The following is a 22,936-nucleotide window of genomic DNA, read 5'->3' on the forward strand; positions in this document are numbered from 1 at the left end:
TGCTTGTTGAATTTTGCATTTTCAACAGTGTGTTATCAATAAATACGTTGAAGATGCACTGAGCAATTTATAGGGGCGGACTCTATATTAGTCATTATTTCAATTACAGAGAGTCTCTTGCCAGAAAATTGCATCACTATAAGGGTTAGGATGAAGGGGAAAATGTATACGGTTTCTGTAATTGGTAGAAAACAATGAGTTTGCTTATGACTGCTAAATTGGGATATATGAGTTGTATAAAAACTTATCTTGTGGTTTGTAGTGCACAATAACACTTCAAATTCTGTCTTAGAAGTTAAGTCTCCAATCTCTCTTTTTTTTTTTTTTGAGACAGAGTCTCACTTTGTTGCCCAGGCTAGAGTGCTGTGGCATCAGCCTAGCTCACAGCAACCTCAAACTCCTGGGCTCAAGCAATCCTTCTACCTCAGCCTCCCGAGTAGCTAGGAATTTTTTCTATATATATTAGTTGGCCAATTAATTTATTTCTATTTTTAGTAGGTCTCGCTCTTGCTCAGACTGGTTTCAAACTCCTGACCTGGAGCAATCCCCCTGCCTTGGCCTCCCAGAGTGCTAGGATTACAGGTGTGAGCCACAGCGCCTGGCCAGGTCTCCCATCTTTTAACCTGTGATAGTTAATATCTTCAGCTAAATGATAGATTTTGATGAACAATGTCAGATAGAGAATTAATAAGCCATGGCATGTGGTTTGGAGTCAGATTCATTTTTATTTTTGAGAACAAGTAAGAGAACACTGGTAAAATTTAGATTCTTACCATTTCAGTTTTGTATAACCCTAAGAATTGTAATATGTATGTATCACTAGAATCTAATAAGTGTGAGGGGGAGAAAATGGAGCTCAATGATATTTTGAGGAAATAAATCACAAATAGATTATCACTTTCTTGACTATTAAGTGGCAATGTAGTCCACAAAGTAAAGTGTACTCTGTATAGTGCTGGCCTATACATCAGGCTTCTTAGTTTTATCTAAAGAGATTTCAAAGGTTATGATTGGAGTTCCACCAGTCATTGTCTTTTCACTTCATTAAAGGTAGCCCTGCACTATGCCTGAAATCCTGCTTATACTGCAAAGTAAACCTGATTTCTGCTTCTTCATTTTATTCATAGCAATTCTCCACCTTTATTTCCAGAGGAATGTAAGCAAACTTTAATACTGTAATACTCTCTCCTTCTTGCAAACTAAATCCAGTGAAGGCTGAAAATATCCCTAGATTTACATATTATATTAAAGTGTAATTTCTGCCCTATATTTATAAAAAATTCAGTCAGAGAGGGACATATGTGTTCTTGGGTACATGTCAGTTAAGTGGCACCAAATGATCCCTGTGTGAAACATAAATCAAGAGCCAAACTCTGATTTCCTAACTAACCTGTTACCCCAAACTCAGCCTGCATTGAAGGGAGGCTTCCTCCATTATTAATATATTCATAGACTACCTCACAGCCTGGTTGAAGGATGAGGAAGTGGAATCCTCCCTCCTCTCTTTTTATATTTAGGAAAGAAAGGAGAAGTAAATTAATAGGAATGACAGAAGATGAGACAGAATACATGGTGTCAACATTATTTCAAGTTTTGCAAAATAACAGGGATTCGGTGAAGAATTTTTATAGACAAGTGATATGAAATGTTCTTAGATAGGCTGGGTGTAGTGGCTCACGCCTGTAATCCTAGCACTCTGGGAGGCCGAGGCAGGAGTATTGCTCGAGGTCAGGAGTTCGAAACCAGCCTGAGGAAGAGCGAGACCCCCGTCTCTACTATAAATAGAAAAAAATTAATTGGTCAACTAATATATGTAGAAAAAATTAAGCCGGGCATGGTGGTGCATGCCTGTAGTCCCAGCCACTCGAGAGGCTGAGGCAGGAGGATCGCTTGAGCCCAGGAGTTTGAGGTTGCTGTGAGCTAGGCTGATGCCACGGCACTCACTCTAGCCTGGGCAACAAAGTGAGACTCTGTCTCAAAAAAGAAAAAAAAAAAATGTTCTTAGATAATGATTAAAACAAATTCAAGAAAGCAAGATGGACAAACCAAAATAAACAAAGGAAACAAAGCAAAAGGGAAAACATTTAAAAATGAAAGGTCTGACAGTTTACTAGCAGTTGCTTTGTTTTTAAAGAGATGGATTTATAAGTCAGATCTTGAAATATTTTTTAATGACAAAAATTTTTTTGCACACTAGAACAGGCAGAACATTCTTCAAATAGACCATTTCATCTCAAGAGCTTCCTGCTCCTTGCTTTAATTCTCCTATGGACCCAAGAATTCAGTTGTCATAAGACTGGTATTTAAAGGACTCTGAATTAGAATGCTGCTGTTGAAAAGCATAAGTGATTGATTAAATTATATCCTCACGATTTAAGTATCTAGAAATACAAACTTGGAATGCGTGTTCTGTTAGTGAACAATTCCAACACAAACTTTTTAAATACTTACTAATTTATTTGAACATAACAATAATGAATATATTACATGTTAATAATTTTTTAAATTTTTTATTTGATATATAATATTTATGCATATTTGAGGGTACTTGTGATATTTTGTTATATGTATATAATATGTAATGATCAAATCAAGGTAATTGGGATATACATCTTAGTAACAGTATGAAATCAGTTCTGACCTTGAGCTCAGGAGTTAAAGGCTTCAGTGAGCTATGATCATGCTACTGTACTCCAGCCTGGGCAACAGAGCAAGACCCTATCTCCAAAAAGAAAAAAAATAGAAAAAAAGGGGGGGGGATTAGTTCTGACCTTGTGGACTCTTGAGAGCAATAGTAAAGTGTCAGATTGTTCCAAAATGTGAAAGAGCTTAATGAAGATCAAAATTTAGAAATGAATTGTATTTACCTTTGTTTATAATATCTGGGTTTGAAAAGCTATGAAATATGTTAAAATATAGGGAAATTTACTCAATTTTGATAAACCTGTTTTCTGGGCTCACTGTTTATTGTCCTCACCCACAATATAAAAGGTATCTGTTTATTTTTTGCCTATGTAATCTGCTTACATATCAAATATTCTGTGTTTTAACAGAATAATCTTTTATGGTTTATGCAGACTTTATGATGTCCTTGATTATTTAAGAAAGCAAATGATTCTCAGGAATAAGCTAAAGTTCTTTACAATCATGTTAACTTCTATGTTATTTTTTAATGTTTTATTGTCACTTTGAAGTGGCCAAGTATTTTCTCAAGCATCCATGATCCAATTTCAGTGATCAGTGTTCCAAAGTCCTGATATATTTTAATATTTGCATTCCACAAATCAAATCCTAAATGTAAAATAAAACACTCAGGATATCTTTTGCACCTAAAAGTGTCTTTAATATTTCCCAGAAGGCCTCCAGAAAATCATAAAGATTTCTTTTTTCACTTTATAAAAAGAGAAGTGCTAGGAAGAATTAGGCCTATTTGATATATTACTACCAATGAGTTGCATAGAAGAGTTATCAAATTAGAAAAGATGCCAAAAGGAGGAAGAGAAGAAAGACGAAAAGGAGAAGGAGGGGGAGAAATGCTTAGTCTTCTTTAGGATAAATTTGCATGGTTAAAATGTTATTACTCTAATATAAATATTCCAGAAATTATATACTGAATAGGAACTTCCTAGAGATTTATCACTATTCTTACTGTCCATGACATGTTTCTATTTATCATAATCCTGATATTAGACTTTTCCTGATATTAGACAACAGCAGTAGAGTGTAATAAGTTATAATTTCAGTCATTTTTTCTAAATATTAACTTAGTCACAATTTTGCTTTTTTAATTTGAATTAGAATCTTCTAGGCTAGTAGTTTACATTGGGGATTTATGTTACTTACATATGGAGTTTTATTAATATAAAAATGTGTGAGACCTACTCTAGACTTACTGAATCACTCTACTTGACATTATTGATATATTCTTTTTTTTTTTTTTTTTTTTTTTTTGAGACAGAGTCTCGCTTTGTTGCCCAGGCTAGAGTGAGTGCCGTGGCATCAGCCTAGCTCACAGCAACCTCAAACTCCTGGGCTCGAGTGATCCTTCTGCCTCAGCCTCCCGGGTAGCTGGGACTACAGGCATGCGCCACCATGCCCAGCTAATTTTTTTTTTATATATATCAGTTGGCCAATTAATTTCTTTCTATTTATAGTAGAGACGGGGTCTCGCTCTTGCTCAGGCTGGTTTTGAACTCCTGACCTTGAGCAATCCGCCCGCCTTGGCCTCCCAAGAGCTAGGATTACAGGCGTGAGCCACAGCGCCCGGCCTGATATATTCTTGACATATTCTTATTATATAGTTTATATGTTTGTGGTATATTATGTTACAGAATTGTTATATCTCAAGAATTATTTCGATATAAAGATTATGTTCAGGCTTGGCGCAGTGGATAACTCCTGTAATCCTAGCACTCTGGGAGGCCTAGGTGGGCGGATCATTTGTGCTCAGGAGTTCGAGACCAGCCTGAGCAAGAGCAAGACCCGCCTCTACTAAAAATAGAAACAAATTAATTGGCCAACTAAAAATATATAGAAAAAAATTAGCCGGGCATGGTGGCACATGCCTGTAGTCCCAGCTACTCGGGAGGCTGAGGCAGTAGGATCGCTTGAACCCAGGAGTTTGAGGTTGCTGGGAGCTAGGCTGATGCCACGGCACTCTAGCCCTGGCAACAGAGTGAGACTCTGTCTCAAAAAAAAAAAAAAAAGATTATGTTCAGCCACTTTTATAAATTAAATGCAGTGTTTACTATCTTCTTTGAAAATATGGTTAATCACCATATTCATAACTATTATATTTTGTCTAAAGTTTATTTTGGATTGGCTTCATTATCTTGTTTTACATGCCACAGAAAAACCAAAATCCCTTAGTAAGTGTCATTATTCTTGCCACAAACTCTCATCAGATCTTTTGCTTTTGAAAATTATAAATAATAAATTAACTACAAGTATTTTAAATTTTTTGTCATCTCTTTTGTTTTACTTTGATACTTACCTGAAATCCCTTGCAATCAGCTACAGGCCAGAGTGCTTCGTCTTCAACAAAGGACTAAAGCCTCATGAAAAAAGACTATGCCAGGTATTTTGGGTAGAGGCTTCTGATGGCATCCCTAAACAACTTTAAAGTGTTTACTAAGCCAGCATTTCCAGAATGCTTGTCAATAAACAAATGGATTCATGCGACTGTTGTGAGGAAAGAAAACAGTCCTGCCAATAAAAAGATCCTTCCATGTCAATAGAAGAAAGAAGACATTATATTGAGTAAGCATTATCAGATTTACATACGGTATTTATAAGGAAGCCCAAAAGTGATGACAAAATTAGAACAAAATCTCACTCATGTAGAAAAACTGAAGAAAAAAACAATAACTTCTCTTAACTCCTGAAGAAGTCAAGAACTGCTCCTCATGGCAATCTCTCACACATATGTGAGACACCCCTGAGCTGATCTAGGGGTACATTTATACATATCTAAAGTTTATTTTGTCCACAACCTTAGAAATAGGCCTACATTGATAAAACTATAGACTGAGTTTAATTTTTTAATAAAAATACTTATCTCTATTCTGAAGATTAGAGTAAGGACTCAGACTCACTATATCTCCAAGAACATACTCTATGAAGGGGGTAGGGGGGTGAGCACTTTACCTTATATAAATAGAGAATATCATTTTCATTTACCTTTACAACTGATAACTTAAGATCTAGTAGGACAAGAATTAACCTCACAGGATTGCGTGAACTTACTTAATGTTCTATTTTCTGGAAATATAAAGAAGCCCTTTCTCTCTCCTCTTGAACTATCTATCTTATAAGCAGTCTACTCAAAACAATTTAGTAGGCTTTGCTATTGTAAACTAAAACAAAACCTTTGTAAATGTCTTATTGTCCCTACCTGACCCCTCCAGAATTGGGAAAACTCTTATTGGGTATTCTTATTTTCATGGCAATATAAATATTTGCATAAGTTCTATAAAGAATCTGTCCTCCTTTTCACTGGAACATAATCAGAAATAGTGATTATGCAACTAAGGCTTTGCCTAAAATGTCATATTTGAAAATGATTATCATTTGATCAGATGTAACCACACATTTTTAAGAAAGTAAGGTTGACCTTATGGAGACTTACAAAGCAATCGCCTAAAAACTGTCCTGATACCTAGCTTGCAGGGTTCCTAGCCCTTATAGGTGAATGTGGAAGGACACTTTCTAGTAGGCCCAGGAAACTGAAAATATTTGGGGGATCTTGAGAAGAGAGGTATTCACTCAAATTTATAGGTACTGCAGGTGAAATCTGGTGGCAAGTTCTTGGCTTCTGAACAAGTAAATAATAAGGGTAGCAAATAATGAGTCTTTTAAAAGTCCAATCTGAAATTCCTTATGAAAACTTTCAACAAAGCAAACTTAAGATGGCCTATATGCTGCACAGATGTAAATAATGAGGCCAAGTTTAATGACATCCTTCTTATTTTATGATCAAGAATATTCTTTTGAGATTATTTTTGATCTGAGGTGGGAAAGTCCATAAGAAAATAATTGTGTTTCAATGGAAAACTATGCATTCTCTACATATAGCTCATCCTTTAAGGTTGTTGGATTCTAGCCTTTTATTGTCTTTAAGTTATTTTATAGTTTTTTGTAAAGTGATAGGTATGCAAATTCTGTCCTGTCCAGTAGAGTTTCAGTTGATTTCCCTTCCCCAGTAAAAAAAACAAGTTTTGCCTCCATTTCCAATTCAATTCCTCTACTCCATATAAATTCATGCTTTTTGAGTTTTCCTTTAACCTGGTTTTATAACATCTGTCTGGTTCCCCCATTGAATGAATAAAATAAGATCTTTAACCTGTATGTGTTATCTTTACTGCGTAAAATACACATAACATAGAATTAACCATTTTAAAGTATACTATTCAGTGGCATTTACTATGTTTACAGTGTTGCACAACCATCATTTCTATCTACTTCCAAACATTTTCATCCCCCTAAAAGGAAACTCTGTACTCATTAAGCAGTCAGTCTCCTTGTTCTTTTCCCCAGTTCCTGGCAACTACTAATCTAGTTTCTGTGTCTATGAATTTACTTCTGGATATTCCATATTCCATAGTATATGACTATGTGACTTTTGTGTCTAGCTTTTTTCATTTAACATAATGTTTGAGGTTCAACTATGTTGTAGCATATATCAGTATTTCATTACTTTTTGTGCTGAATAATATTCCACTGTATAGATATACTACATTTTGCTTATGCATTTATCAACTGATGGACATTTGTGGTGCTTCCACCTTTTGGCTATTGTGAATAGTGAGCTATGAACATTCATATACAAGTATTTGTTTGAAAACCTGCTTTTAAATCTATTGGTTTTATGCATAAGTGTCATTGTGGGGTCATATGGTAACTCTGTTTAAATTTTTAAGTGAATCACTAAACTTTTACACAGTGGCTACACCATTTTACATTCCCTGTAGCAATGCATGAGGGTTCCAATTTCTCTACATCTTCACCAACACTTGTTATTACCCGACTTTTTAACTCTAGCCATCCTAGTGGATGTGAAGGAGTATCTCATTGTGGTTTAATTTGCATATCTCTAATAACTAATGATATTAAATATCTTTTCATATGCTTTCAGTTGTATATCTTCTTTAAAGAAACATCTATTCAAGTCCTTTGCCCAATTTTTAATTGATTTGTTTTTCTTTTCATTGTTGAGATGTAATGGTTTTTATATATTCTAGACACTAGACCCTTACCAGATACATGATTTATAAATATTTTCTCTCATTCTGAAGGTTGTCTTTTTACTCTCTTGATAGTGTCCTCTGATCAACAAAAGTTTTAGTTTCAATAGAGTCCAATGTATCTATTTTTCTTTTGTTGCATGCACTATTGGTGTTATATGTAACAAGCCATTGCCAAATTGAAGGTCATAAAGATTTATCCCTATTTTTTCTTCTAGGAGTTTTATAGTTTTAGCTCTTACATTTAAGTCTTTGATCCATTTTGAATTATATTTTGTATATGGTATGAGGTGGGGATTCACTTTCACACTTTTGCATGTGGATTTTCAGTTGTCCCAGCAATATTTGTTGAAGAGATTATTCTTTCTCCCATTGAAGGTCTTGTTGGCCCTTTTCAAAATTTAATTGCCCATAGATATATGGGTTTATTTCTGATTCTCAATCCTAATATACTGATCTATATATCTATCCTTATGCCAGTATTACCCTATTTTTATTACTGTAGCTTTGTAGTAACTTTTGAAATCAGGAAGAATGAGTTTTCCAACTTTGTTTTCTTTTGATTCAGGATCCCTTGCAATTAAATATGGATTTTAGATTCAGCTTTTCCATTTCTGGAAAAAAAAAAAGCTTATTGGGACATTAATAGATATTGCATTAAATTTATAAATAGGTATGAGCAGAATTGCCATCTTAACAATATTAAGTCTTCCAATCCATGAACATGGGATATTGTGATAGTTAATCTTATGTGTCAACTTGGCTAGACCACAGTACCCAGATATTCGGTTAAATACCATTCTAGATGTTTCAGTAAAGGTATTTTTTGGATTGGATTAGCATTTATATCTTTTGACTTTGTGTAAGACAGATTGTTCTCCATAATGTGGGTGGGCCTCATTCAATCAGGGCCTCATTCAATCAATTGAAAGCCTGAAGAGAAAAAAGACTGATGTCCCCTGAGGAAGAGAGAATTCTGTCAGCAGACTACCTTCAGATTCTAGCTGCAACATCATCTCTTCCCTGGGTCTCTATCCTGCTGGCCTACCCCACCAATTTTGAACTTTGCCTTCACAAGTGTGTGAACCAATTTCTTAAAATATATTCTTCACCCTCATACACACACACACACACACACACACCCTTTTGGTTCTGTTTCTCTGAAGACCCCTCATTGACACAAATGTCTTAACTTTTACTGAGATCTTCTTTAATTTCATTCAGTAATGTTTTGTAGTTTCCGATATACAAATCTTGCCTATCTTTCATTAAATTTACTCTTAAGTATTCTTTTTGATCATATGCCCATTTGTATACCTCTACGAGAACCATGGCTTTATTTTTTCTGAAAATTATCTTTTAACAAATGAATACATAATTTCCTTTGATCAACAGAGTATTTTGGGTCCCTTACTTTAGGACTCTTTGAAATATCACATGGCTTCACACAAAAAGAATTTTTATTCATAACAGAAAATTAAAGGTGCCATCTTCCCTCCCTCTCTCCAGTCCTGCTTTTATACTTCTGCCCTCAGTGATGGGATGAATTTAAAGGTTCTAGATTCAACTTGTAGCTGGCTGAACCAATTCAATTGTCAATAAGCTCTACTTCTGTGTAGTATATAATTGTTGGGAACAGAGGCCTTTGAAGTTCTTAACCCGGAAATACCCTGAGCAGAAAATACCGAGTTCCCAAAAAGTGCTTAACAACCGTTCTGGGGAAAAAACTGCAAGATATTCCAGGCTTGCTGCCTGAGGCTGTTTGTAATTGATCAACCCTAACTCCCCCCCCCTCCCTACTTCATTGTTTCTGTATGCTTAGAAAACCAACAAAGGATCTAAGTAAAGCAGACCTTGACAACCCTTTGCTTGGTATCGTTCCTTTCTCTCACCCATCTCTTTCAGGCAAGGTCCCCCTTGGCCCCCGCGAGTAACAGAAGGTCCCGCGGGCTGGGACATATAATATTAAATGTGCTGTTTGAAAGCTTTATAAGTAAATGTTGTTAAATTAGAGATTTCTGAGATATATCATGTGAAAAAAGCAGGATGTAAAATGGTATGTATAATGCTGTGTTTTATGTAACTAGAAAGTAAAAATAGAATTTATATTTATATTTACAGCTATATGCATAAAGAAAATCAAGGAGAATATATATGAAACTAAGAATAATAGTTATAGGTGAGTGGTAGTTTTACGAACTGGGAAGATGGGTAATAGGAGGGAGGAAAAAAATCTATACCTATTTAGTTATTGATCATATAAATGTATTATCCAAGATAACATTAATTTTAATGTGTCTTCAGACTATGCCCAAGAATCTTTTCATTCTTTACTGTGTTGACATTTAAAATTGTTCTTTCTCATTTTAAAATTGTTTATTTCCTGAAGAAAGCAAGATAACCCAGAATAGAATGGTAAGAAGGGTGGGTGGTTTTACAATTTCTTATTTTGCTAGTTTTTCTATTGCTGCTATAACAAATTACCAAAATTTAGCACCTTAAAACAACATCCATTTATTATCACACAGTTCTGTTCATTTGAAGTCCAACAGGTTCTCCTCAGACTATTATAATATCCAAGTGTCAGCAGGCAAGACTATGTCCCTTATTGGAGGGTCTAGAGGAGAATTCGCTTTCAAACTCACCCAAGTTGTTGGCAGAATTCGGTTCCCTACACTGAAGTCCTGGTATAGAGGTTGTTCTCAGTTTCTAGTGGATGTCTACATTCCCTGGCTGGTAGCTCCCCCTTCTTCAAAGTAACCATCTTCAGCAATGGCCTGTCAAATCTTTCTTATACTTTAAATCTTTATGTATATTATCTAATATACAATGAACTAAGTAATAAGTACCCTTTATTAATTCATTCTTCTTTTTTTCAGGGACTGACTTTGAGCCAGTTTCTGTTCTTGTGGTGAAGGATACAACACTGACCAAAACAGGGGAAGGCCCTGCATTTTTGGATTTCTTAATGTCAAAGCCTTAATTGACATTGTCTTGTTGAATTGTCTTAATTCTCAAACCACTATGTCCCTGGCTTTGTTCTTGGGCCATTACTTACCTTATTAAATATCAATACTGTTTATGTCATTTCCATAGCAAACCCATGCTTTCAGACAGGAGAGGAGTAAAGATATGTTGGGAGGCTGAGAAGCTAAGGGAGAAATAAGACACAAAGATTCAGCGACCAGATTCCAGCATAGGAAGAGTGAGGCGCTAAGACTGAGAGTGGCCCTAGAGATTCCCCGAGAGACTCTCGCCCTCCTATTCCCCACCACACACCGCATTTTTGTCATTCAAATTTCAAACCTTTTGTGATACATGTTCAAATATTTTTTAAATGACTTATAAATGGCTTCATAAGGGCATTATCGAGGACCATTGTCAAATATATACCCAAAGGCCGAACACTGATCTGTTTTACCGCGGAACAGATGTGGTTGCAGGTCTTGGGGCGTGAGAGTCGGGCAGAGTCCCATGTGGAGAAAACAAACGAAAACCTAGACAGCAGCTCCTTTAGCCCATATGGGGACCGAACCCAAAATCTCAACACTATAAACAACCTAACCAACTGAGCAACCATTAGAGTAAAAGAAACTACACACTCTTTCAAAAGTTTAAAATATCCCCAAACAGTTTTGTCTCAAGTTTTTTCTAAGATAATGCAGGAATATTGTTCTCTTCCCTGAATGCACCTGCCCCACCTCATTCACGATTTCTTTTAAAAGCTCTCCATTCTAACTCTCCTATGTTATTCCTTCAAAAAAAAATTTTTTTTATTACAAAACAAAAGAAACGTAAAATGGAATGGCTCCAGCTAGCAGAGCTACAGGTGCGAGTGGCTGGGCGTGTCCCGGCGACGGCGGTAAAGGAGACGCGCCGGGCAAACGCGGAAACCGCGCTCCTGAGGCCGTCCTGGCCACGCCGCCTGAGAACCCAGCTCCAACCACTGGGCTAATTGGCCGCGTTACTAAAGGTGCCTTTCTTTTTTATATTTAAATCATATCCGACTAATGTCTGCTGCCATTTTTTTTTCTATTAGTGAGAAGTGCTACATTTCTTTTTCCTAAAAAAGGAGAAATTTCCTCTGCGAGTACAAATAAACCAAGCCTCTTCCAGGGAAACAGTCTTTTGAAAACCGCCAGCTCTGGCCGGAGAAAGCTCAGGTCCCCTTCCCCCGCGGCGTCTTTCCTCCCACCGGGGACGGCAACCCCAAGCTGCTCCCAGCCCGAGATCTCCACAAGCGGATCGATCGGGGACCCCCTCGCAGCCGCAGCAGGCTCGGAGGACGGCCGCGCGGGTGCGGGCTCCTCCGCGCTCCGGGAGCGCATCCCGGCACGTCGGCTTCTCCCGGAGGCCTCGGACCGGGAACTTACACCCTCCGCCTCCCGGCCTCGGCGTGGTTCAGTGGTCATCACCATCCGGGATTCACAGTTGCCGGTCCCAGGCCTGCAGCTCTGCGAGCGGAAAAAATCAAACGTGGCGCTGCAGTACTGGTCACCCGGCATTTGGTGAGGCTCGAATGCGGAGCTCGAGTCTGTGGGGGAGAAAGGAGCAAGGGGACTGTCCCTCCTGAGAGCCTGATTCCTTCTGGCGCCGGGAAAACCCAAGACCTCCAAATCAGTAAGGGAACTTGAGACCTGGGTGAGTCCAGAGTCCATGGCGGTTATCTAGACCAGGGGTACACGCCAGTATCTCGGAGGAACTGAGAAGACGCGGCCAGGGTCAGCAGGCAGTGAACGTCTGCTCCTGCAAGGTGCTTCGCTCCCGGGCGGGATCTGATCCATGGGCTGGCAGGTACCAACACAGGAAGGAGTCGGTAGAGCCCTTGGCTGTCCCTCTGCTTGCCCGTCTTTGCTCTTCTGGACCCTACAACCTTCCCATTTCTACTCTTCTGCTCATTTGTTTCATCTCAAGTTAATTGACCCATTTACACACACACACACACACACATATATATATGTATATATATATTAGTAAGACTTGAAGGACACTTTTTTATTTTTGAGAACAGGCCGGGCGTAGTGACTCACGCCTATAATCCTAGCACTCTGGGAAGCCAAGGCGGGCAGATCGCTCAAAGTCAGGAGTTTGAAACCAGCCTGAGCAAGAGCAAGATTCCCCTCCGTACTGAAAATAGAAAGAAAGAAAAAAAATTAGCCCGGCATGGTGGCACGTGCCTGTAGTCCCAGCTAGCTACTCAGGAGGCTGAGGCAGAAGGATTGCTTGAGCCTAGGAGTTCGAGGTTGCTGTGAGCTAGGCTGACACCACGGCAACTCTAGCCTGGGCAAAAAAAAAAATCTATGCAAGCTACTGTGCAGATTGAAGAAGCTGACTGAGAGGCTTCACAACCAAGAACAGCACCCAAAATAACGCTGTGAAGCAGCTCCCAGGAGGACAGCACTGCGTATGACAGAGATGGCACCTCTACAGCACCGGCCCCCTGTGCAGAACTGGATGCTCTTGAGCCCATCTCTGGCCTTTCAGTGCCAGTGAGTGACCTTCTCTCCTTCAACCTCTTCTGTAACCACACACCTCTTTCCTCCACTGCCTTTTCCTGCAGATCAGCCCCTTCCCTCTCTGTCTTAAAAAACAAAAACCTTTCCTAGACCTAGGGTCTAGGAAAATCCAAGGAGAAAGAATGCAGATTTGTGGATGCCAGGGGCTAGGGAAAGGAGAGGTTGGAAAATGACTACTTAATGGGTAGGGCTTTTCCTTTTGGGGTGATAAAACTATATAGTTGGGGGGAGGGGGAAAGGGCATTTATTGAAACCTTAAAATCTGTACCCCCATAATATGCCAAAATAAAAAAAACCTATATAGTAGTAATTGGTTTGTAAATGTACTAAATGTCACTAATGGTAAATTTTATGTTATGTGTCTTCTACCACCAAAACCAAAACAACAAAAACACCTCTGGCCTCCCTCAGATTCTGTTAGTTTCTCTCTCTCTCTCTCTCTCTCTCTCTCTCTCTCTCACACACACACACACACACACACACAACAGTAGCTCGGGCAACAGAGTGAGACGCTATCTCAAAAAAAAAAAAAGAGAACAGAGAGCTGTATCTTTTATTTACTTATTTTTATTATATAATTTGAAAATTTTGTTTTTAATTGAAAATAAAAGATGTAAGATTATGTTTCTTGGCACAGTTTTTTAAACTTGTATATGCATCAACCATTTACTTTGTCTTCTAGTAAAAAAATAAAATGGTGGAAGGTGAATGGGAAAACCAAAATTGTTATTATTTTTAATACAGTACTTCCTGTCTGTAGTTTCTTCTCTTTGTACTTTACTGTGCCTCCTCCAGTTTCCAAAAACCTGAGAGATCTAGCTCTTCTTAACCTCCAGGGTGTCAGCTGTTTGGGTTGCTAGACATTCTCTTTGTTCAACTATCTTCCCCAGGCTATTTTTGCCCCAAAAAATCTCTCTATCCAGAGACTTTTAGAGGGGTTTCTCTTAGCTCTCCAGTCCTGACTCTTGGCAGCAAAAATACAAAGTGCCTTAAGTTGATTTCTCTTAGTTTCGCTGCCATGCTCTTCAACCTCAGAAAGCTTTGCACTTGGTGGGTGCCTCAGTTGATATTTCTCCCCTTTCCAAGCTTCCTCTTACCCTCTATTGACACACACTCCCCTAGCAGGGACAACAGGCAGTGATTTTGACTGCTTGGAATTTTATGCTTTGGCCAAGGATGCCCCCAGGCAAACCTTATTAATCTCTTAACGTTTTGAAGAGTTTTTTCTTACTATCTCCTTTAAGATATATAGCAACAACCTTAGCCCCCTCATTAAGAAAACTAACAGTTTGAGAGCATACTTCATGCCAGATGCTTTGCATGTTGTTTCAGGTAAACCTTACATCACACTTCATTGATTCAATGAATTTTAAGAGATAACCATTATTGATCTTATATTAAAGTTATGCAAAGTGTGAAATATTGTCAACATGATGCCAGGAAAATGTCAAGAGAAATGGCTGACCACTTACAGGTACATTGCTAGGCTTTATTTAGACTTCTAGGTAGCACTGCTAGCACAGGCAAGGGAACAGAATGTCACATGGGAATTTGGATATATTTCAGAAAGTTACCTCTAATATTGTCCACTGATTTGGCAAATGTTTATTGAGAACTTGTCATGATTCAGTCTAGTATTCACCGTGAACTTATTGTACCCAGAACCACCATGGACCCTCCCCTCCTTTTCCAAACCTTAAAGTCAAGTAGCACCCATGACTTCTTATCAATTGCCTGAATGTACAGATGGTCTTGTCCACCTAGGCAATATCTTCATTTTGCCTTAAGAAAGATCTCCTCTAGTTCTTTGGTCTGATGTAGTTTTCTGTATAAATGATCAGGACAGATTAGCAACCTTTTCTAGTGAAAGTACTTACACTGTGTGCCATCAAAAACTTCCATGTTTCAGCTTCATGGCAGATCTGTTTACACAGAATATCTGGTGTTAGAATCCTTCTCACTTTCCTTCTGCAACTTGAGAGAATATTATCACTAGCAATGTAGAAGACAACTTGATAAAGCATATATTATTTATGAGTTAAATGACAAAAAAATTGTGAATCACAATGTCATCTAGGAAATTAGAATTCATTCTTAGGGATGGAGATGAAAGTGGGGTATTTTGTAAAGAAGTGCTGATGTAGGACTGACTCATGTAAAAGATTACATGTAAAATTATGGCCTGTGGAGCACCAAACCGGTACTTAAATTCTGTCTTGGAAATTAAAGAGTGCAGAATTCTCATTCAGTAACTACTCATAAGTTGTGGGGTGCAATGGAGCCTGAAGGCGAGCATCAGAACAAGCTGAATAGGATGTAGGATTTGGGACTTGATCTCTATTTATATATCATATGGAACAAGTGATAGGAGTTCATCAATCTCTGTGCATTACCATTCCAGTTTTGTGTTATCTCCTTTACTCTTTTTTTCTTATCACCACTGTAGAACATTAACCATACCTGCATTGTCGATGGCCCTTAACCAATTTTTGAAAACAGAACAACGGATAATCAATTTATTCTTTCAATCTCAAGTAAAACCAAAGTAGAACACGTATTCAAGTTTGTTTACTCTGGGTTTCTAGTGTGCCTTTACATGATTTCAATATCTAAGCTTAAATTCTCACATATTTAAGTATTAATTTCCAAGGAACATGAGAAAAATAAGAAAAGTGAATGAGTCTGATATAATTTATATAAATAGACCACTTTTGTTAGAATTTTCGCCTGTGAACTAAATTCTCTGAAGCCCCAGGGGCAGGAAAACCTTGAGTCCTTTTGTTTGTTTGTTTTGTGATCTAACTATAAAGACTTGAGTATCATTTTCAATGAAAAAAGTATACAAAGCAAAAGGAAGTAAAAAGGTTGCCACATGCCAAAGAAAAACAAGACCTAGAGGCCTACTAAGAAGTACTTTAATCTTTTTTATTAGAAAAGAAAATTCCAGACACTAACAGTTCTCAACACTTCAATGGCAGGACGGGGACTACCTTTTAAATCTCTTGGATTGGAATGGTGCTGTTGAAATTGTAGTAGGTGATATTTACTATCTTTTGAAGAACTAAGTCTTTAAAATAATAATGGTTGCATTATTCAGCATTCTTTAGAGAAACAGAACCAATAGGGCATGTATATATACAGAAAGATATTTATTTTAAGAAATTGAGCACACAATTGTGGAGGTTGACAGAGATTTCTTTGCTTGGCCAAACTATAGTCAGGCTCCTGAACTTTCTCCTAGGCCCATCTGTGCACTTCCTTATCAAATCCAATTTTAGCTAAGAACCCCTCTAAGTCAGTTTAACAAGGACCCTCTACCCTTGATGTCTGCTCACTCGTGGTATCTGATCGGGTTCTTGGTTCTCTTCCATCCCCCAGGTGATGTGTGATCATCTTGGCCTGTCCCTGGCAAGAATCTCGTTAAGTTGGTTTAGCCAGAATCCTTCTTACTCCTGATGTTTCCTCTTAGTAATTTCCTATTCACTGACGTCCACCTTACTCCTTGGCTATAAATTCCCACTTGCCCATGCTGCATTCAGAGTTGAGCCCAATTTCTCCTTTTCACTGCAAGACCTGGTCGCAGTGATCCCTATACCTCTCACTATGGTCCTCAATAAAGTCTTCCTCCTTACCATGGTTTCACAAGTATCATTAAAAAGAGCCTCAGGCCAAAACCTACAGGCACCTGCATCCTGAGCTGCGCTGGCCGGGATGGGCACAGCAGCATCAGAAATTAGTTAAGACAGCATCTTTGTGAGTACTTGAAGACCAGGGCTTTGCATTATATTCCAGCGCTCTCCCGCCCGCCGAAACATTCCCCACCCACGGTTCAGGGAGTCAGTAGATTTGGGTTGAAAATATTTATCTGGCAAGATATAAATTGGGAGTGGCGGCTGATGCCCTTGCCTGACACCCGGGTAGGTGTTGGTTTCAAGGCGGAGCTGGTTTCAAGGTGGAGCTGTGGCCTTCACTAGAATTCCAAATTCCAAAAGGAGCAGCCCTATCCTCCGCGCCTGTTCATCTCCTTTCTCCAACACCATCCCAAGGACCCTAAGAGCCAGAGGGCGCCACGCAAAAGCAAAGAGGAAACAACTGCGTGTCTCAGAGTAGCCTCCTGTTTTCAAAGAACAAGGCCAACGACATGTGAGTTTTGTTTTTCATGAATACTTATGAGGAAAGTCAAAAACCTCAGCAGTCAAAGACAACGAGAGCTTGTTTCCGCCCGGTTTTGAACCGGGGACCTTTCGCGTGTGAGGCGAACGTGATAACCACTACACTACGGAAACAACCTTAAGGAGTTTTCTGCCCTTGTATAGTTCAGTAAGTTTTGTCTGTAAGAGGCTAGATAGGTTCATTATAGGTCTATCCAGGAAATGATCATTGTTGTGGTGCACTTCTTCCCTCCTTTTCTATTTTCGAAAATAACTTACAACCAAGCTTCGCCCAAGGCCCCAATTCTTGCACAAATTCCAAGCGTGAAAAGCTAGAGCAGCATCCTAGAGAATTTGACTTCAAAACTTTCCCCATGCTGTCTACGCCCATTTCTTTATCCAGAAAATGACTGAGAGCCAGGAGCGAGAGGTCTGAGCCCAGGAAATGATTGGAGGTCATCTGCACTTTCTGCCACAGCTTCTGCCATCATTTTCTTTGCAGAAATTACTATACAAAGGCCCTGAACTGACATTCATTCCCAGAGATTAAAAAAAAAAAAACATCACTGTTGTCCACCTGGCAATCTAGGAACTCATGGAAGTCAGACAATCAATGAAGTTTTGCCTCTGGGCCATTTCATGGAGAGCACAGTGGATCCATGAACCCATCCTGTAGTTATTTCTCCAATTCCAGACAGAATCTTTATAGTGTTTCATGATGGCTGTAGTGAATGCTATTGTGGCATAAAAGGCCAAGTAGAAACTACTAGAAATTCCTCTGTCTATGAAAATAGTAAACCCAAAGAAATAGTGCATTCCTGGAGAGATTTTAGAGATTAGTGCCACCATCAAGGACTTGAAAGATGCAGGAGAAGTCATGATTCCTACTATATCTCTATTCAAGTCATTATTCAACTGCAGAAGACATGGATTATGGAAAATAACAGTGGATCATTGTAAATTTGGTCAGGTGATTATTGCAATTGCATCGGCCATTCCAGATTTGGTTTCATTAGTGGAGAAAATTAACACATCCCCTGGCACCTGGTATGCAGCTATTGATACAGTGAGTGCTTTTTTCTCTATATCTAATCATAAAGACCATCAGGAGCAGTAGGCTTTCAGTTGGTAAAGCCAGCTGAAGTACACCTTATCTGCCCTATTGCTCAGGATTATATCGACTCTCCAAACCCATATTGCTGGCCCCTTATCTTGATTATAGTTTTAGTGATAAGAAGGTAGCAACTTGTCTAGAACATTGGTAAGACATTTGCATGCATAAGAGTGGGAAATAAACCTCACAAAAACTCAGTCTTACTCCCTCAGTCAAATTTCTAGGGGTCTAGTTGTCTGAAGCATAATGGGTTGCTGTTTCAGACATCTTTTACTATTAAAAAAGTGGTACAGGCTGGGCACGGTGGCTCACACCTGTAATCCTAGCTCTCTGGGAGGCCGAGGCAGGCGGATTGCTGGAGGTCAGTAGTTCCATACCAGCCTGAGCAAGAGCGAGATCCATCTCTACTATAAATAGAAAGAAATTAATTGGCCAACTACTATATACAGAAAAAATTAGCCGGGCATGGTGGCGCATGCCTGTAGTCCCAGCTACTCAGGAGGCTGAGGCAGCAGGATCGCCTGAGCCCAGAAGTTTGAGGTTGCTGTGAGCTAGGCTGACACCATGGCACTCAATCTAGACTGGGCAACAAAGCGAAACTCTGTCTCAAAATAAATAAATGAATAAATAATAAATAAATAAATAAGTGGTATAACAAAATTGGTTTTAACTGATCAACACCTAAGTGCACATACAGCAACAATAGTCATCAGGTATCGGGCAGATGGGAGTGGGAAGAAGGGGATGGGTATATACACACACGCACCGTCTAGGGGATGGACATGATTGAAGCTCTGACTCAGGTGGGACAGGGCAATATACGTGACGTAAACATTTGTACCACCATAATATGCTAAAATAAAAAATAAAGTGGTACAACAGAGTAGAACTGTTTGGATTCTGGAGGCAACATTGAGCATGGTACACAAAATCATTTCTTGAGTAACCTGAAAATCTTCTAGTTTTGAGTGGGGCCCAGAACAAGAAATAGTTCTGCAACAGGCCCAGGTTGCTGTGCATGTGGCTCCACCACTAGGGTCATGTGAACCAGCAAAGCTGATTTGGCTTGAAGTGTCACAGGTGAATAAGGATACTGTTTGGAGGCTTTGTCAAGTTCCTATAGTGACTAGAAAGAAATTAATCGAACAATTAAACATATATATATATATATAAAATTAAAATTAGCCGGGCATGGTGGTGCATGCCTGTAGTCCCAGCTACTTGGGAGGCTGAGGCAAGAGGATTGCTTGAGCCCAGGAGTTTGAGGTTGCTGTGAGCTAAGCTTACTCCATGGCACTCTAGCCTGGGCAACAAAAGTGAGACTCTGTATCTAAATAAATAAATAAATAATAAATTACTAAGCCATAAAGTTAGACATGTACAGCAGCACTCCATCATCGAATGGAAATGCTACATATCAGATAAAGCTAGAGCAGGTCCTAAAGGTTCAAATAGGTTGCATGAGGAAGTGGCACATATTTGCATGGCTCTACACTTGTTACATTGCTCATTCTCTCTCTCTCTATCTCTCTCTCTCTCTCTATATATATATATGTTATATATATAAATATATATATGTTATATATATAAATATATATGTTATATATATAACCTATTATATAGAGAGGTTATATATATATAACCTATTATATAGAGAGGTTTTATATATATATATATATATATATATACCTCATTCGAGTTCATTCTCGATGACCAGTTGACTGAATCAGAAAAACTTAAGCATGGTTTACAGATGGTTCCACACAATATGTAGGCACCATCTGAAAGTAGACAACTGCAACATCATAGTCCCACTCTAAGATGTCCCTGTAGTACAGTCTGAAAAGAAAATCCCTCCAGAGAGTGGATTATGAGTACCCAGTTGTCCTACTGTCAACAGAAAGTCAGGAGTATTTGGGAATTTATAGTTCTTATATTTGTCAAAATCCACTCAAATATTCAATTCTCGGAGTACTGCATCTTCTTTATCAGTGCCATTTCCTATAAAAAAAATTTGGTCAGACTTGAATTCAACCTACATTGTAATTCTCCAACCCACCCAATGAATTTTGAATAAAATTTCCAACCATTTCTACCTGTGAAAGCAGGCCTGTCATCAAGAAATTGGGTAATTACCAAAGGCTATGACAGCTTCAAAGGAGAGGGCCAATATGTAGTGAGGACTCTAAAAGGCAAAGACGTTTTCCCCCCTCCCTCCAACAAAGAGTTGTGACATTGCTACAGAAAAGCCATGCACTGAGAGAGGAGCAAATCATCTCTGTGTTCCTCATTCTATTTGTGTTTATAATGTCTAAAGTAATGACACAAACATAATAGATTAATTATTCTGCAAAACATTTAGAGCTTACAGTGAAATAAAAATGTGTTACATGTAAAGCCAACAGAGAGCACTAGTAAAAAATGAAACATGGACCTCCAAACCAGGACCAAAGATATAAACAGAGATCAAGAAAAAAATCAAAGGAAGATACTCATTTATAACGCATCACCTAGAGATTCTGTCACTTGGAGAGTCTCCCAGGATGTCCAGATAGTGAGCTACAAAAGACTCAGATAACCCTATGTTCAGTGGAAAATTTATTCATAACCATGGTATTATTTTTAATTTCAATTTCTGATTGTATATTGCTAGTATGTAGAAATATAATTGATTTTTTACAGGATTTTTTTTATATAGACAGTCACAAGTGAAAATTTTATTTCTTCGTTTTCAGTTCAGATGTCATTTATTTATTTATTTATGCCTAAGTTCCCTGTCAAACACCTCCAGTACAATGTTGAATAGAAATGGTCGAAGCAGATATCTCTATCTTGTTCCTGATCTTAGAGGAAAATATTCAGTCTTTCATCATCAAGCATGATGTATAAAATTAAAAGACTGACTATACCAAGTACTGAGGAAGATATAGAGGACCTACCACTCTAACACATGGTGGGGCCGAGTGCAGTGGCTCACGGCTATAATCCTAGCACTCTGGGAGGCCAAGGTGGGTAGATTGCTCCAGGTCAGAAGTTTGAAACCAGCTCTGAGCAAGAGTGAGACCCCGTCTCTACTAAAAATAGAGACAAATTAATTGGCCAACTTATATATATAGAAAAAATTAGCCAGGCATGGTGGCACATGCCTGTAGTCCCAGGGAGGCTGAGGCAACAGGATTGCTTGAGCCCAGGAGTTTGAGGTTGCTGTGAGCTAGGCTGATGCCACAGCACTCGCTCTAGCCTGGGCAACAAGGTGAGACTCTGTCTCAAAAAAAAAACCAAAAAAAAACACATGGTGGTAGAAACATAAAATGCTACAACCATTTTGAAAAGCGGTCTGGCAGTTTCTTAAAAAGTTAAACATGCACCTATCATATGATCCAGGCATTTCACTAATAGTGTTTACAATAAGAGAAATGGAAATATATATCTATTTAAATATTAGTATGCAAATGTTTGCAGCAGCCTAATTATAATAATCAAAAACTGGAAACAGACCCAAACAGACGTCAACAGATAAATGGCTAATCAAATTGAAGCAATGGAATACTACTCAGCAATAAAGAGGAATGAACTATTGGTAACTGCAGCAACGAGAAAGAATCTCAAAATAATTTTGCTGAGTCAAGGAAGTCGAACATCTCTCTCTCAAAAAAAAAAGTACATGCTATATGACTCCATTTATATACAACTTTAGAAAATGCAAACTAAACTATAGTGGCAGAAAGCAGATCAGTGGTTACTTAGAGATTGGGGGAGTGGGAAAGAGCAGGAAGAAGCAATTATCAAGGGACCCAAAGACACTTTTTAGAGGTGGTAGATATAGTCACCATCCTCATTGTGGTAATGGTTTCACAGGTATATACAGTTGGCAAAACTTAAAATGTAAACTTTAAGAATGTTTAGTTTATTGTATGTCAGCTATACCTCAATAAAGCAGTTTTAAAATGACATAGGATGACAGATCTTCAATAATATTTGATTATTAATAAATGCTTTCCTAGGTTCTAAGTTTCCCTATCAAATATAATTCCTAAAATGTGTACTTTTAAAGAATTCTTGCTTTGTTTTTGCATTGTTTATTTTTTTAGTGGCCTTTATTTGTTGACAGTAGTTTTTGTTGCCATCAAAGTAGCCATTGTCTAAGTATCATATATTTATTGATTATTCTTGAAGAACTATTTTGTAAAATGCATATACACTCTAACCCAAATATAACTCTCATGGCAGTATTCTGTACAAATTGCTCTGAACTTTGCTATTATGTTAAAATATATGTACATACAAAATATTCTCATTTTCTTTTAAATATGCATCAAACTTCACTGTGTAGTTGTGCTATAATTTATTTAATTAAATAATTCTGAATTATTTAATAAGTTAATAAATAATTATTTAATAACACCTGAATTA

General features: G+C 38.2%; 1 non-coding gene across 1 annotated transcript; it reads right to left on the bottom strand.

The window, feature by feature from the left end:
- Positions 1-17,471: 17,471 nt before the first annotated feature.
- On the bottom strand, positions 17,472-17,544 carry TRNAV-CAC (transfer RNA valine (anticodon CAC)). Its single transcript has one exon. It is a non-coding gene; the product is annotated as a tRNA-Val (tRNA).
- Positions 17,545-22,936: the final 5,392 nt, after the last annotated feature.

This window comes from Microcebus murinus, chromosome 15 (genome assembly GCF_040939455.1).
Source record: "Microcebus murinus isolate Inina chromosome 15, M.murinus_Inina_mat1.0, whole genome shotgun sequence".
NCBI lineage: Eukaryota > Metazoa > Chordata > Mammalia > Primates > Cheirogaleidae > Microcebus > Microcebus murinus.